The sequence below is a fragment of the Mustelus asterias genome, chromosome 7, assembly GCF_964213995.1.
Source record: "Mustelus asterias chromosome 7, sMusAst1.hap1.1, whole genome shotgun sequence".
Lineage (NCBI taxonomy): Eukaryota > Metazoa > Chordata > Chondrichthyes > Carcharhiniformes > Triakidae > Mustelus > Mustelus asterias.
The window spans coordinates 141,564,988-141,577,821 of NC_135807.1; the positions used below are offsets into that span (position 1 = coordinate 141,564,988).

At 55.3% G+C, this 12,834-nt stretch overlaps 1 protein-coding gene across 4 annotated transcripts in view; it reads left to right on the top strand.

The window, feature by feature from the left end:
- Positions 1 to 322: 322 nt before the first annotated feature.
- Positions 323 to 12,834, top strand: part of kbtbd2 (kelch repeat and BTB (POZ) domain containing 2) — a 63,021-nt gene continuing 50,509 nt past the window's right edge. For 2 of the 4 annotated variants that reach the window (XM_078216971.1, XM_078216968.1), the window contains exon 1: positions 323 to 508. The gene's annotated coding sequence lies outside the window, so the exon portion shown is untranslated. The remainder of the gene's footprint in view (positions 509 to 12,834) is intronic. The other 2 variants (XM_078216969.1, XM_078216970.1) reach the window with 2 other exon arrangements.

Here is a 12,834-nt window from a genome sequence, read left to right on the forward strand (position 1 = left end):
ACCAGGTTAAAGTCCAACAGGTTTATTTGGCAGCAAAAGCCACGAGCTTTCGGAACAGGCTGCTCCTTCACCAGGTGGGCGGGAATTCTGATCACAAACAGGGCACAAAGACACAAACCCAATTTACAGAATAATGGTTGGAATGCGAGTCTTTACTGTAAAGATTCGCATAATAAACTTGTTGGACTTTAACCTGGTGTTGTGAGACTTCTTACTCGCTTATGGGCGGCAGCGTGCGCGTTCCCCGTGTTTGCGCGCCCCTGCCGAATCTGCGCGTGCCGCGCAGCGCGCTCCCTGCCTGGTTTGCGGGTCCCCGGCCCGGGGGGGCGGAGCTGCGGCGTCACCCCGTTGCGCGCTGCGGCCTGTGATGGCGGCGAGGCCGCGGCTCCTGGTGCCGGTTTGTCTGCTGGGACTGAGCTTCAATGTGGGGCTCGCCGGGGATCGGGATCAGAGGCAGTGAAGCCTGTCTGGAGGTCGCAGGGAGGTTTGTCATTTGTCTCGTACTCAGGTAGGCCCATGGTCGGCCCCGCGGACCAGCGCTCCGCAGCCAGAAAGACAGCTCGGCGCGGCGAGCACCGGGCCGGTCAGCACCGGGCCAGAGGCCGTCCCCTCCCTGGCGCTTCCGGAGCCACTTGGCGGCTAAAACCATGAAGCCCCAGCGGTGGCTGAACGGGCCGGGACTCGCGGCCGGGGACTCGGGGTTGGGGACTCGGGGTTGGGGACTCGGGGTTGGGGACTCGGGGCGGGACTCGGGGTTGGGGACTCGGGGCCGGGACTCGGGGTTGGGGACTCGGGGCCGGGACTCGGGGTTGGGACTCGGGGTTGGGGACTCGGGGCCGGGACTCGGGGTTGGGGACTCGGGGCCGGGACTCGGGGCCGGGGACTCGGGGTTGGGGACTCGGGGCCGGGGACTCGGGGTTGGGGACTCGGGGCCGGGACTCGGGGCCGGGGACTCGGGGTTGGGGACTCGGGGCCGGGGACTCGGGTTGGGGACTCGGGGCCGGGACTCGGGGCCGGGGACTCGGGGTTGGGGACTCGGGGCCGGGACTCGGGGCCGGGGACTCGGGGCCGGGGACTCGGGGCCCCGCGCGGCAGGAAGTTGAGCTGCGGCCATTTGCCGCATTTCTGAAGCGGGATTTTTTGGGAGCGGAAAGTGGGCGTGTGTGTGTGTGTGGGGGGGGGGGGGGCTATGTGTGTGTGTGGGGGGGTGGCGGTGTGTGTGTGGGAGGGGGGGGGGCTGTGTGTGTGGGAGGGGGGGGGGCTGTGTGTGTGTGGGAGGGGGGGGCTGTGTGTGTGTGTGGGAGGGGGGGGCTGTGTGTGTGTGTGTTGTGGGGGGGGCTGTGTGTGTGTGTGTGGGGGGGGCTGTGTGTGTGTGTGGGGGGGCTGTGTGTGTGTGGGGGGGCTGTGTGTGTGGGGGGGGCTGTGTGTGTGTGGGGGGGCTGTGTGTGTGTGGGGGGGCTGTGTGTGTGTGGGGGGGCTGTGTGTGTGTGTGGGGGGGCTGTGTGTGTGTGGGGGGGGCTGTGTGTGTGTGGGGGGGCTGTGTGTGTGTGGGGGGGCTGTGTGTGTGTGGGGGGTGCGCGTGCGTGTGTGTGGGGGGGAGTGTGCGCGTGCGGGGGGGTTAAATATCACGGGATAAAAGGTGAGCGAGCTAGATGGGTGGAGAACTGGCTTAGCCATAGAAGACAGAGGGTAACAGTGGAGGGGTCTTTTTCCAGTTGGAGGTCTGTGACTAGTGGGGTTCCGCAGTGCTCTGTACTGGGACCTCTGCTGTTTGTGATATATATAAATGATTTGGAGGAAGATGTAGCTGGTGTGATCAGTAACTTTGCGGACGACACAAAGATTGCTGGAGTTGCGGATAGTGATGAACATTGTCAGAGAATACAGCAGGATATAGATAGGCTGGAACATTGGACGGAGAAATGGCGGATGGAATTTAATCCAGATAAATGTGAAGTGATGCATTTCAGTAGATCTAATGTAAGGGGAGCTATACAATAAAATGGCAGAACCATCAGGAGTATAGACACACAGAGGGACCTGGATGTACAAGTCCACAGACCCATAAGGATGGCAGCACAGGTGGAGAGGGTGGTGAAGAAGGCATATGGCATGCTTGCCTTTATTGGACGGGGCATAGAATACAAAAGTTGGCATATGATGTTGCAGCTGTACAGAACGTTGGTTAGGCCACATTTGAATACTGCATCCAGTTCTGGTCGCCGCACTACCAGAAGGACGTGGAGGCCTTGGAGAGAGTACAGAGAAGGTTTACCAGGATGATGTCTGGTATGGAGGGTCTCAGCTATGAGGAGAGATTGGGTAATCTGGGGTTGTTCTCCCTGGAAAGACGGAGGATGAGGGCGACTTAATAGAGGTGTATAAAATTATGAAGGGCATAGATAGGGTGAACAGTGGGAAGCTTTTTCCCAGGTCGGAGGTGACCAACACAAGGGGTCACGGGTTCAAGGTGAGGGGAGCAAGGTTCAACACAGATGTCAGGGGGATGTATTTTAAACAGAGGGTGGCCTGGAATGCATTGCCAAGCAAGGTGATTGAGGCGGACACGCTGGGATCGTTTAAGACTTATCTAGATAGCTACATGAACAGACTGGGAATAGAGGGGTACAAACGAATGGTCGAGTCGGGCACATGAGCGGTGCAGGCTTGGAGGGCCGAAGGGCCTGTTCCTGTGCTGTATTGTCCTTTGTTCTTTGAGGGGGGTGTGCATGCATGTTGGGGGGGTGTGCGCGTGCGTGTTGGGGGGGCTGCGCGCGCGTGTTGGAGGGGGTGTGCGCGCGCGTGTGGGGGTGTGCGCGTGTGGGGGGGGGGTGCGGGGGTGCGTGCCGGTGGGGGGTGTGCGTGCGCGTGTGGGGCTGTTTCGCTGTCGTGGCAGTGAGCTGTCTCTGGATTTAGGCGGTGACAGTGTTTCATTCTGGAAATTAATCAAACATCTACAGCGCGATCAATATTTGAAAAATACTGACTATAATCCAGCAAGAGCCAAGCGAAAATAAATATTTTCCTCTGTGCCCATCAATTAGGAAAAATGTATCGACATTATTTGTGAGCCTTTATGTTTTACAAACTGCATGAGTTGGAAGCGGTATATTCGACTTTGGGATGAGTTTAGTGCGCCAAAGAGTATTGCTGTGAAATGGAATCTGGCTAACTTGGACCATAAACCTGGAAGATCCCTGCCTCACAAATTTGATTGAATTTTTTGAGGAGGTAACTAAGTGTGTTGATGAAGGTAGGGCAGTTGATGTCATATGCATGGATTTTAGTAAGGCGTTTGATAAGGTCCCCCATGGTCGGCTTATGATGAAAGTAAGGAGGTGTGGGATAGAGGGAAAGTTGGCCGATTGGATAGGTAACTGGCTGTCTGATCGAAGACAGAGGGTGGTGGTGGATGGAAAATTTTCGGACTGGAGGCAGGTTGCTAACGGAGTGCCACAGGGATCAGTGCTTGGTCCTCTGCTCTTTGTGATTTTTATTAATGACTTATAGGAGGGGGCTGAAGGGTGGATCAGTAAATTTGCTGATGACACCAAGGTTGGTGGAGTCGTGGATGAGGTGGAGGGCTGTTGTAGGCTGCAAAGAGACATAGGATGCAAAGCTGGGCTGAAAAATGGCAAATGGAGTTTAACCCTGATAAATGTGAGGTGATTCATTTTGGTAGGACAAATTTAAATGTGGATTACAGGGTCAAAGGTAGGGTTCTGAAGACTGTGGAGGAACAGAGAGATCTTGGGGTCCATATCCACAGATCTCTGAAGGTTGCCACTCAAGTGGCTAGAGCTGTGAAGAAGGCCTATAGTGTGTTAGCTTTTATTAACAGGGGGTTGGAGTTTAAGAGCCGTGGGGTTTTGCTGCAACTGTACAGGACCTTGGTGAGACCACATTTGGAATATTGTGTGCAGTTCTGGTCACCTCACTATAAGAAGGATGTGGAAGCGCTGGAAAGAGTGCAGAAGAGATTTACCAGGATGCTGCCTGGTTTGGAGGGTAGGTCTTATGAGGAAAGGTTGAGGGAGCGAGGGCTGTTCTCTCTGGAGCGGAGGAGGCTGAGGGGAGACTTAATCGAGGTTTATAAAATGATGAAGGGGATAGATAGAGTGAACGTTCAAAGACTATTTCCTCGGGTGGATGGAGCTATTACATGGGGGCATAACTATAGGGTTCATGGTGGGAGATATAGGAAGGATATCAGAGGTAGGTTCTTTACGCAGAGAGTGGTTGGGGTGTGGAATGGACTGCCTGCAGTGATAGTGGAGTCAGACACTTTAGGAACATGTAAGCGGTTATTGGATAGGCACATGGAGCACACCAGGATGATAGGGAGTGGGATAGCTTGATCTTGGTTTCAGATAAAGCTCGGCACAACATCGTGGGCCGAAGGGCCTGTTCTGTGCTGTACTGTTCTATGTTCTATGTATAATCAACTATGAGGAGGATAGTGATAGACTCAAAAAAACACACAGAATCGAGTCTGCTCTGCCATTCAATCGTGGCTGATACGATTCTCATCCCCTTTCTCCCGCCTTCTCCATGTAACCCTTGATCCCCTTTCTCCCGCCTTCTCCCTGTAACCCTTGATCCCCTTTCTCCCACCTTCTCCCTGTAACCCTTGATCCCCTTTCTCCCGCCTTCTCCCTGTAACCCTTGATCCCCTTTCTCCTGCCTTCTCCCTGTAACCCTTGATCCCCTTTCTCCCGCCTTCTCCCTGTAACCCTTGATCCCCTTTCTCCCGCCTTCTCCCTGTAACCCTTGATCCCCCTTCTCCTGTCTTCTCTCCCCCGCCTCCTCTCAGTAACCCTTGATCCCCTTTCTCATGTCTTCTCCCGTCTTCTCTCTCTAACCCTTGATCCCCTTTCTCCTGTCTTCCCCCTGTAACCCTTGATCCCCTTTCTCCTGTCTTCCCCCTGTAACCCTGGATCCCCTTTCTCCAGTCTTCTCCCTGTAGCCCTTGATCCCCTTTCTCCTGTCTTCTCCCCTTTCTCCTGTCTTCTCCCCTTTCTCCTGTCTTCTCTCCCCCTTCTCCTGTCTTCTCTCCCCCTTCTCCTGTCTTCTCTCCCCCTTCTCCTGTCTTCTCTGCCCCTTCTCCTGTCTTCTCTGCCCCTTCTCCTGTCTTCTCTGCCCCTTCTCCTGTCTTCTCTGCCCCTTCTCCTGTCTTCTCTGCCCCTTCTCCTGTCTTCTCTGCCCCTTCTCCTGTCTTCTCTGCCCCTTCTCCTGTCTTCTCTGCCCCTTCTCCTGTCTTCTCTGCCCCTTCTCCTGTCTTCTCTGCCCCTTCTCCTGTCTTCTCTGCCCCTTCTCCTGTCTTCTCTGCCCCTTCTCCTGTCTTCTCTGCCCCTTCTCCTGTCTCCTCTGCCCCTTCTCCTGTCTCCTCTCCCCCTTCTCCTGTCTCCTCTCCCCCTTCTCCTGTCTCCTCTCCCCCTTCTCCTGTCTCCTCTCCCCCTTCTCCTGTCTCCTCTCCCCCTTCTCCTGTCTCCTCTCCCCCTTCTCCTGTCTCCTCTCCCCCTTCTCCTGTCTCCTCTCCCCCTTCTCCTGTCTCCTCTCCCCCTTCTCCTGTCTCCTCTCCCCCTTCTCCTGTCTCCTCTCCCCCTTCTCCTGTCTCCTCTCCCCCTTCTCCTGTCTCCTCTCCCCCTTCTCCTGTCTCCTCTCCCCCTTCTCCTGTCTCCTCTCCCCCTTCTCCTGTCTCCTCTCCCCCTTCTCCTGTCTCCTCTCCCCCTTCTCCTGTCTCCTCTCCCCCTTCTCCTGTCTCCTCTCCCCCTTCTCCTGTCTCCTCTCCCCCTTCTCCTGTCTCCTCTCCCCCTTCTCCTGTCTCCTCTCCCCCTTCTCCTGTCTCCTCTCCCCCTTCTCCTGTCTCCTCTCCCCCTTCTCCTGTCTCCTCTCCCCCTTCTCCTGTCTCCTCTCCCCCTTCTCCTGTCTCCTCTCCCCCTTCTCCTGTCTCCTCTCCCCCTTCTCCTGTCTCCTCTCCCCCTTCTCCTGTCTCCTCTCCCCCTTCTCCTGTCTCCTCTCCCCCTTCTCCTGTCTCCTCTCCCCCTTCTCCTGTCTCCTCTCCCCCTTCTCCTGTCTCCTCTCCCCCTTCTCCTGTCTCCTCTCCCCCTTCTCCTGTCTCCTCTCCCCCTTCTCCTGTCTCCTCTCCCCCTTCTCCTGTCTCCTCTCCCCCTTCTCCTGTCTCCTCTCCCCCTTCTCCTGTCTCCTCTCCCCCTTCTCCTGTCTCCTCTCCCCCTTCTCCTGTCTCCTCTCCCCCTTCTCCTGTCTCCTCTCCCCCTTCTCCTGTCTCCTCTCCCCCTTCTCCTGTCTCCTCTCCCCCTTCTCCTGTCTCCTCTCCCCCTTCTCCTGTCTCCTCTCCCCCTTCTCCTGTCTCCTCTCCCCCTTCTCCTGTCTCCTCTCCCCCTTCTCCTGTCTCCTCTCCCCCTTCTCCTGTCTCCTCTCCCCCTTCTCCTGTCTCCTCTCCCCCTTCTCCTGTCTCCTCTCCCCCTTCTCCTGTCTCCTCTCCCCCTTCTCCTGTCTCCTCTCCCCCTTCTCCTGTCTCCTCTCCCCCTTCTCCTGTCTCCTCTCCCCCTTCTCCTGTCTCCTCTCCCCCTTCTCCTGTCTCCTCTCCCCCTTCTCCTGTCTCCTCTCCCCCTTCTCCTGTCTCCTCTCCCCCTTCTCCTGTCTCCTCTCCCCCTTCTCCTGTCTCCTCTCCCCCTTCTCCTGTCTCCTCTCCCCCTTCTCCTGTCTCCTCTCCCCCTTCTCCTGTCTCCTCTCCCCCTTCTCCTGTCTCCTCTCCCCCTTCTCCTGTCTCCTCTCCCCCTTCTCCTGTCTCCTCTCCCCCTTCTCCTGTCTCCTCTCCCCCTTCTCCTGTCTCCTCTCCCCCTTCTCCTGTCTCCTCTCCCCCTTCTCCTGTCTCCTCTCCCCCTTCTCCTGTCTCCTCTCCCCCTTCTCCTGTCTCCTCTCCCCCTTCTCCTGTCTCCTCTCCCCCTTCTCCTGTCTCCTCTCCCCCTTCTCCTGTCTCCTCTCCCCCTTCTCCTGTCTCCTCTCCCCCTTCTCCTGTCTCCTCTCCCCCTTCTCCTGTCTCCTCTCCCCCTTCTCCTGTCTCCTCTCCCCCTTCTCCTGTCTCCTCTCCCCCTTCTCCTGTCTCCTCTCCCCCTTCTCCTGTCTCCTCTCCCCCTTCTCCTGTCTCCTCTCCCCCTTCTCCTGTCCCCTCTCCCCCTTCTCCTGTCCCCTCTCCCCCTTCTCCTGTCCCCTCTCCCCCTTCTCCTGTCCCCTCTCCCCCTTCTCCTGTCCCCTCTCCCCCTTCTCCTGTCCCCTCTCCCCCTTCTCCTGTCCCCTCTCCCCCTTCTCCTGTCCCCTCTCCCCCTTCTCCTGTCCCCTCTCCCCCTTCTCCTGTCCCCTCTCCCCCTTCTCCTGTCCCCTCTCCCCCTTCTCCTGTCCCCTCTCCCCCTTCTCCTGTCCCCTCTCCCCCTTCTCCTGTCCCCTCTCCCCCTTCTCCTGTCCCCTCTCCCCCTTCTCCTGTCCGCCTCTCCCCCTTCTCGTGCTCCCCCCTGCTCTCCCCCTGCTCTCCCCCCTGCTCTCCCCCCTGCTCTCCCCCCCTGCTCTCCCCCCCTGCTCTCCCCCCCTGCTCTCCCCCCCTGCTCTCCCCCCCTGCTCTCCCCCCCTGCTCTCCCCCCCTGCTCTCCCCCCCCTGCTCTCCCCCCCCTGCTCTCCCCCCCCTGCTCTCCCCCCCCTGCTCTCCCCCCCCTGCTCTCCCCCCCCTGCTCTCCCCCCCTGCTCTCCCCCCCCTGCTCTCCCCCCCCTGCTCTCCCCCCCCTGCTCTCCCCCCCCTGCTCTCCCCCCCCTGCTCTCCCCCCCCTGCTCTCCCCCCCCTGCTCTCCCCCCCCTGCTCTCCCCCCCCTGCTCTCCCCCCCCTGCTCTCCCCCCCCTGCTCTCCCCCCCCTGCTCTCCCCCCCCTGCTCTCCCCCCCCTGCTCTCCCCCCCCTGCTCTCCCCCCCCTGCTCTCCCCCCCCTGCTCTCCCCCCCCTGCTCTCCCCCCCCTGCTCTCCCCCCCCTGCTCTCCCCCCCCTGCTCTCCCCCCCCTGCTCTCCCCCCCCTGCTCTCCCCCCCCTGCTCTCCCCCCCCTGCTCTCCCCCCCCTGCTCTCCCCCCCCTGCTCTCCCCCCCCTGCTCTCCCCCCCCTGCTCTCCCCCCCCTGCTCTCCCCCCCTGCTCTCCCCCCCCTGCTCTCCCCCCCCTGCTCTCCCCCCCCTGCTCTCCCCCCCCTGCTCTCCCCCCCCTGCTCTCCCCCCCCTGCTCTCCCCCCCCTGCTCTCCCCCCCCTGCTCTCCCCCCCCTGCTCTCCCCCCCCTGCTCTCCCCCCCCTGCTCTCCCCCCCCTGCTCTCCCCCCCCTGCTCTCCCCCCCCTGCTCTCCCCCCCCTGCTCTCCCCCCCCTGCTCTCCCCCCCCTGCTCTCCCCCCCCTGCTCTCCCCCCCCTGCTCTCCCCCCCCTGCTCTCCCCCCCCTGCTCTCCCCCCCCCTGCTCTCCCCCCCCTGCTCTCCCCCCCTGCTCTCCCCCCCTGCTCTCCCCCCCTGCTCTCCCCCCCCTGCTCTCCCCCCCCTGCTCTCCCCCCCCTGCTCTCCCCCCCCTGCTCTCCCCCCCCTGCTCTCCCCCCCCTTCTCTCCCCCCCCCTTCTCTCCCCCCCCCTGCTCTCCCCCCCCCTTCTCTCCCCCCCCTTCTCTCCTCCCCCCCCTTCCCTCCTCCCCCCCCCCTTCTCCCCCCTGTAACCCTTGATCCCTTATTAATCAAGAACCTATCTATCTCTGTCTTAAAGACATTCGATGACCTGGCGTCCATAGCCTTCTGCGGCAAATAGTTCCACAGATTCACCAGCCTCTGGCTGAAGAAATTCCTCCTCATCTCAGTTTTAAAGTCCCTTCACTCTGAGGTTGTGCCTTCGAGGTATAGTCTCTCCCACTGGTTGAAGCATCCTCTCCACGTCCTTTCTATCTAGACCTCTCAGTATTCTCTATGTTTCAATTAGATCCCCCCTAATCCTTCTCAACTCTGAGTATAGACCCAGACTGTTCAACTGTTCCATATGACAAACCCTTCATTCCTGGGATTGTTCTTGTGAACTTCCTCTGGGCCTCCTCCATGGCCAACACATCCTTCCTAGGTATGAGGCCCAAATTGCTCTCAATATTCCAAATGGGGTCTGACCAGAGCCTCCGCAGTACATCCCTGCTCTTGTATTCTAGCCTTCTAGAAATGAGTGCTAACATTGAATTTGCCGCCTTAAGCGCCAACTGAACCTCATGTTAACCTTAAGAGAGTCCTGAACCAGGGCTCCCAAGTCCCTTTGTGTTTCAGATTTCTGAAGCCTTTCCCCATTTAGAAAATAGTCTACACCTGTTCTTCCTACCAAAGTGCATAACCTCACACACTCCCACATTGTATTCCATAATAACCTGCTCACATGCTCAGTTTGGGTTCTGCCAGTCACTTCGCTCCTGACCTCATTACTGCCTTGGTCCAAATACAGACAAAAGAACTGAACTCCAGAGATGAGGTGAAAGTGACTGATCTCGACATCAAGGCAGTATTTGACTGAGTATGGCATCAAGGAGCCCGAACAAAACTGGAGTCAATGGGAACTGGGAGAAAAGCCTCCACTGGTTGGAGTCATGCCTGGCCCAAAGGAAGATGGTTATGGTGATCGGAGGTCAATCATCTCAGCTTCAGGACATCATTGCAGGAATTCCACAGGGTAGTGTCCTAGACCCAACCATCTTCAGCTGCTTTATCAATGACCTTCCTTCCATCATAAGATTAGAAGTAGAGATGTTCACTGATGGCTGCACAATGTTCAGCACCATTCGCGACTCCTCAGATACTGAAGCAGACCATGTCCAAATGCAGCAAGAGCTGGACAATATCCAGGCTTGGGCTGACAAGTGGCAAGTAACATTTGAACCACACAAGTGCCGGGCAAAGACCATCTCCAACAGGAGTCATCAATTCAGCCCATCGAGCCTGTTCTGCCATTTAATGAGATCATGGCTGAATTGTGGCCTAACTCCATGTACCTGATTTTGGCCCATATCCCTTAATACCTTTGCTTAACAAAAATTATTGATCCCAGATTTAAAGATAACTGATCTAGCATCAACTGTTGTTTGTGGAAAAGCATTCCAGATCTCTACCACCTTTTGTGGTAGAAACTCAATCGAGGGATTGAGTTTAGGAGTCCGGGGATAATGATGCAGCTATATAAGACCCTCGTCAGACCCCACTTGGAGTACTGTGCTCAGTTCTGGTCGCCTCATTACAGGAAGGATGTGGAAAAGATTGAAAGGGTGCAGAGGAGATTTACAAGGATGTTGCCTGGATTGAGTGGCATGCCAAATGAGGATAGGCTGAGGGAGCTCGGTCTTTTTTCCTTGGAGAGACGAAGGATGAGAGGAGACATAATAGAGGTGTATAAGGTGTTGAGAGGCATAGATCGGGTGGACTCTCAGAGGCTTTTTCCCAGGGTGGAAATGTCTGCTACGAGAGGACACAGGTTTAAGGTGCTGGGGGGTAGGTACAGGGGAGATGTTAGGGGTAAGTTTTTCTCTCACAGGGTGGTGGGTGAGTGGAATCGGTTGCCGTCAGTGGTGGTGGAGGCGAACTCAATAGGGTCTTTTAAGAGACTCCTGGATGAGTACATGGAGCTTAATAGGATGGAGGGTTATAGGCAGGTCTAGAAGGTAGGGATGTGTTCGGCACAACTTGTGGGCCGAAGGGCCTGTTTGTGCTGTAGTTTTTCTGTGTTTCTAAGTGCTTAATAGCTCTCCTAAATGGTTCAGCCCTAATTTTTAGGCTGTGCCCCCTAGTTCTAGAATCTCCAACCAGAGGAAATAGTTTATCTTTACCCTGTCATGAAGACTTCAACCAGACCACCCCTTAACCTTATAAATTCTAGAGAAAATGGTCTAATCTCATAATTAAACCACTGAGGTCCAGGTATCATTCTTGTAAATCTACACTGTGCTCCCACCAGGGCCATTATATCTTTTCTAAGATGTGGTGCCCAGATTTGCTCCCATTACTCATAACACCAGGTTAAAGTCCAACAAGTTTATTTGGTAGCACGAGCTTTCGGAGCTTTGCCCCTTCATCAGGTGAGTGAAGAGTTCGGTTCACAAACAGGGCATATATAGACACACAGTCAATTTACAAGAGTAAATACACATACTGTATTTAACTTCATACCATCTCGAAAGTACTCTGATCTGTCCTTTCTCAGCCCAAAATAAATAACCTCACACTTGGATTGAAATCCATCTACTGACCATTCACCTAGTCTATCAATATCCTTTTGTAATTTTATGTTAACGTCTACACTGTCCATAATGCCAGCTAACTTTGTGTCATCAAATTTAGATATATGACTTTCTATGCCATTATCCAAGTCTTTAATAAATAATGTGAACAACTGAGGCCTCAACCAATTTCCCAGCCATGTCAGTGCCCTGATTCCATGGGTTTCTGTCTCTTATACGGGACTTTATCAAAGGACTTCTGGAAGTCCACATAAACAACATCCATAGACATTCCCGTGTCCATTACCGTAGTCACCTGTTCCAAAGATCCAGTGAGGATTGTTAGGCATGATCTACCTGTCATGAATCCATGCTGGCTTTCCCTGATTACCTGAAAAATTTCAAAGTGTTCAGTTACTCTATCCTTGATTATAGACTCGGCTAACTGGTCGGTAACTCCCTGGGCATCCTCTTTCGCCCTTAAAAAGCAGAGTGACATGAGCAATTTTCCAATTCAAGGGGATGACTCCTAGGGAACTCTGAAAGATTATAGTTAAGGCATCAACAATGTGCTCCCCTACTTCCTTTAACACCCTTGGATGGAAACTGTCAGGTCCTGGGGACTTGTCACTCTTTTGTTCCATTAATTTCCTCATTATCGATGTTTCGCTTACGAGAATTGTATTTAATCCCTGCCCCTGAACCACTATTATTTTCCTTGGGACTTCTAGCAAGCTATCCTCCTTTTCTGGTGTAAGTATTGAGGCAAAATAATTATTCAACATGTCTGCCATTTCCAGTAGTCATGATATGGAGATGCCGGCGTTGGACTCGGGTGGGCACAGTAAGTAGTCTCACAACACCAGGTTAATGTCCAACAGGTTTATTTGGTAGTACGAGTTTTCGGAGCGTTGCCCCTTCACCAGGTGAGTCACCTGATGAAGGAGCGGCGCTCCGAAAGCTCGTGCTACCAAATAAACCTGTTGGACTTTAACCTGGTGTTGTGAGACTACTTACTATTTCCGGTAGTCATTAACAATGTCACTACACTCTGTCTTTAGTGGGCCAAAATTGCTCTTGACCACCCTCTTTACCTTTATGCAACTATAAAATTTATTCTTCTTGATCTTGAGAGGATCTAATCATCGCCCCTTTAGTTTGGTATTACTGTCATTGAATTCCCCATTATAAACATCCTAGGAGTTAGCATTGACCAGAAACTGAATTGGACTAGCCATATAAATACTGTGGCTACAAGAGAAGGTCAAAGACTAGGAATCCTGTGACGAATGACTCGCCTCCTGACTCCCCAAAGCCTGCCCCCATTCCATAAGGCATGAGTCAGCAGTGTAATTGAACACTCTCCCCTTTCCTGGATTAGTGCAGCTTCAACATCACTCAAGAAGCTCAGTACCATTCAGGACAAGGCAGCATACGTGATTGCTACCCCTTCCACAAACATTCAATCCCTCCACCAGTGATGCACATTGGCAGCGGTGTGTACCATCTACAAGATGCACTGCAGGAGCTCACCATGGTTCTTTGAGTAGCACCTTCCGAAGCCATGAC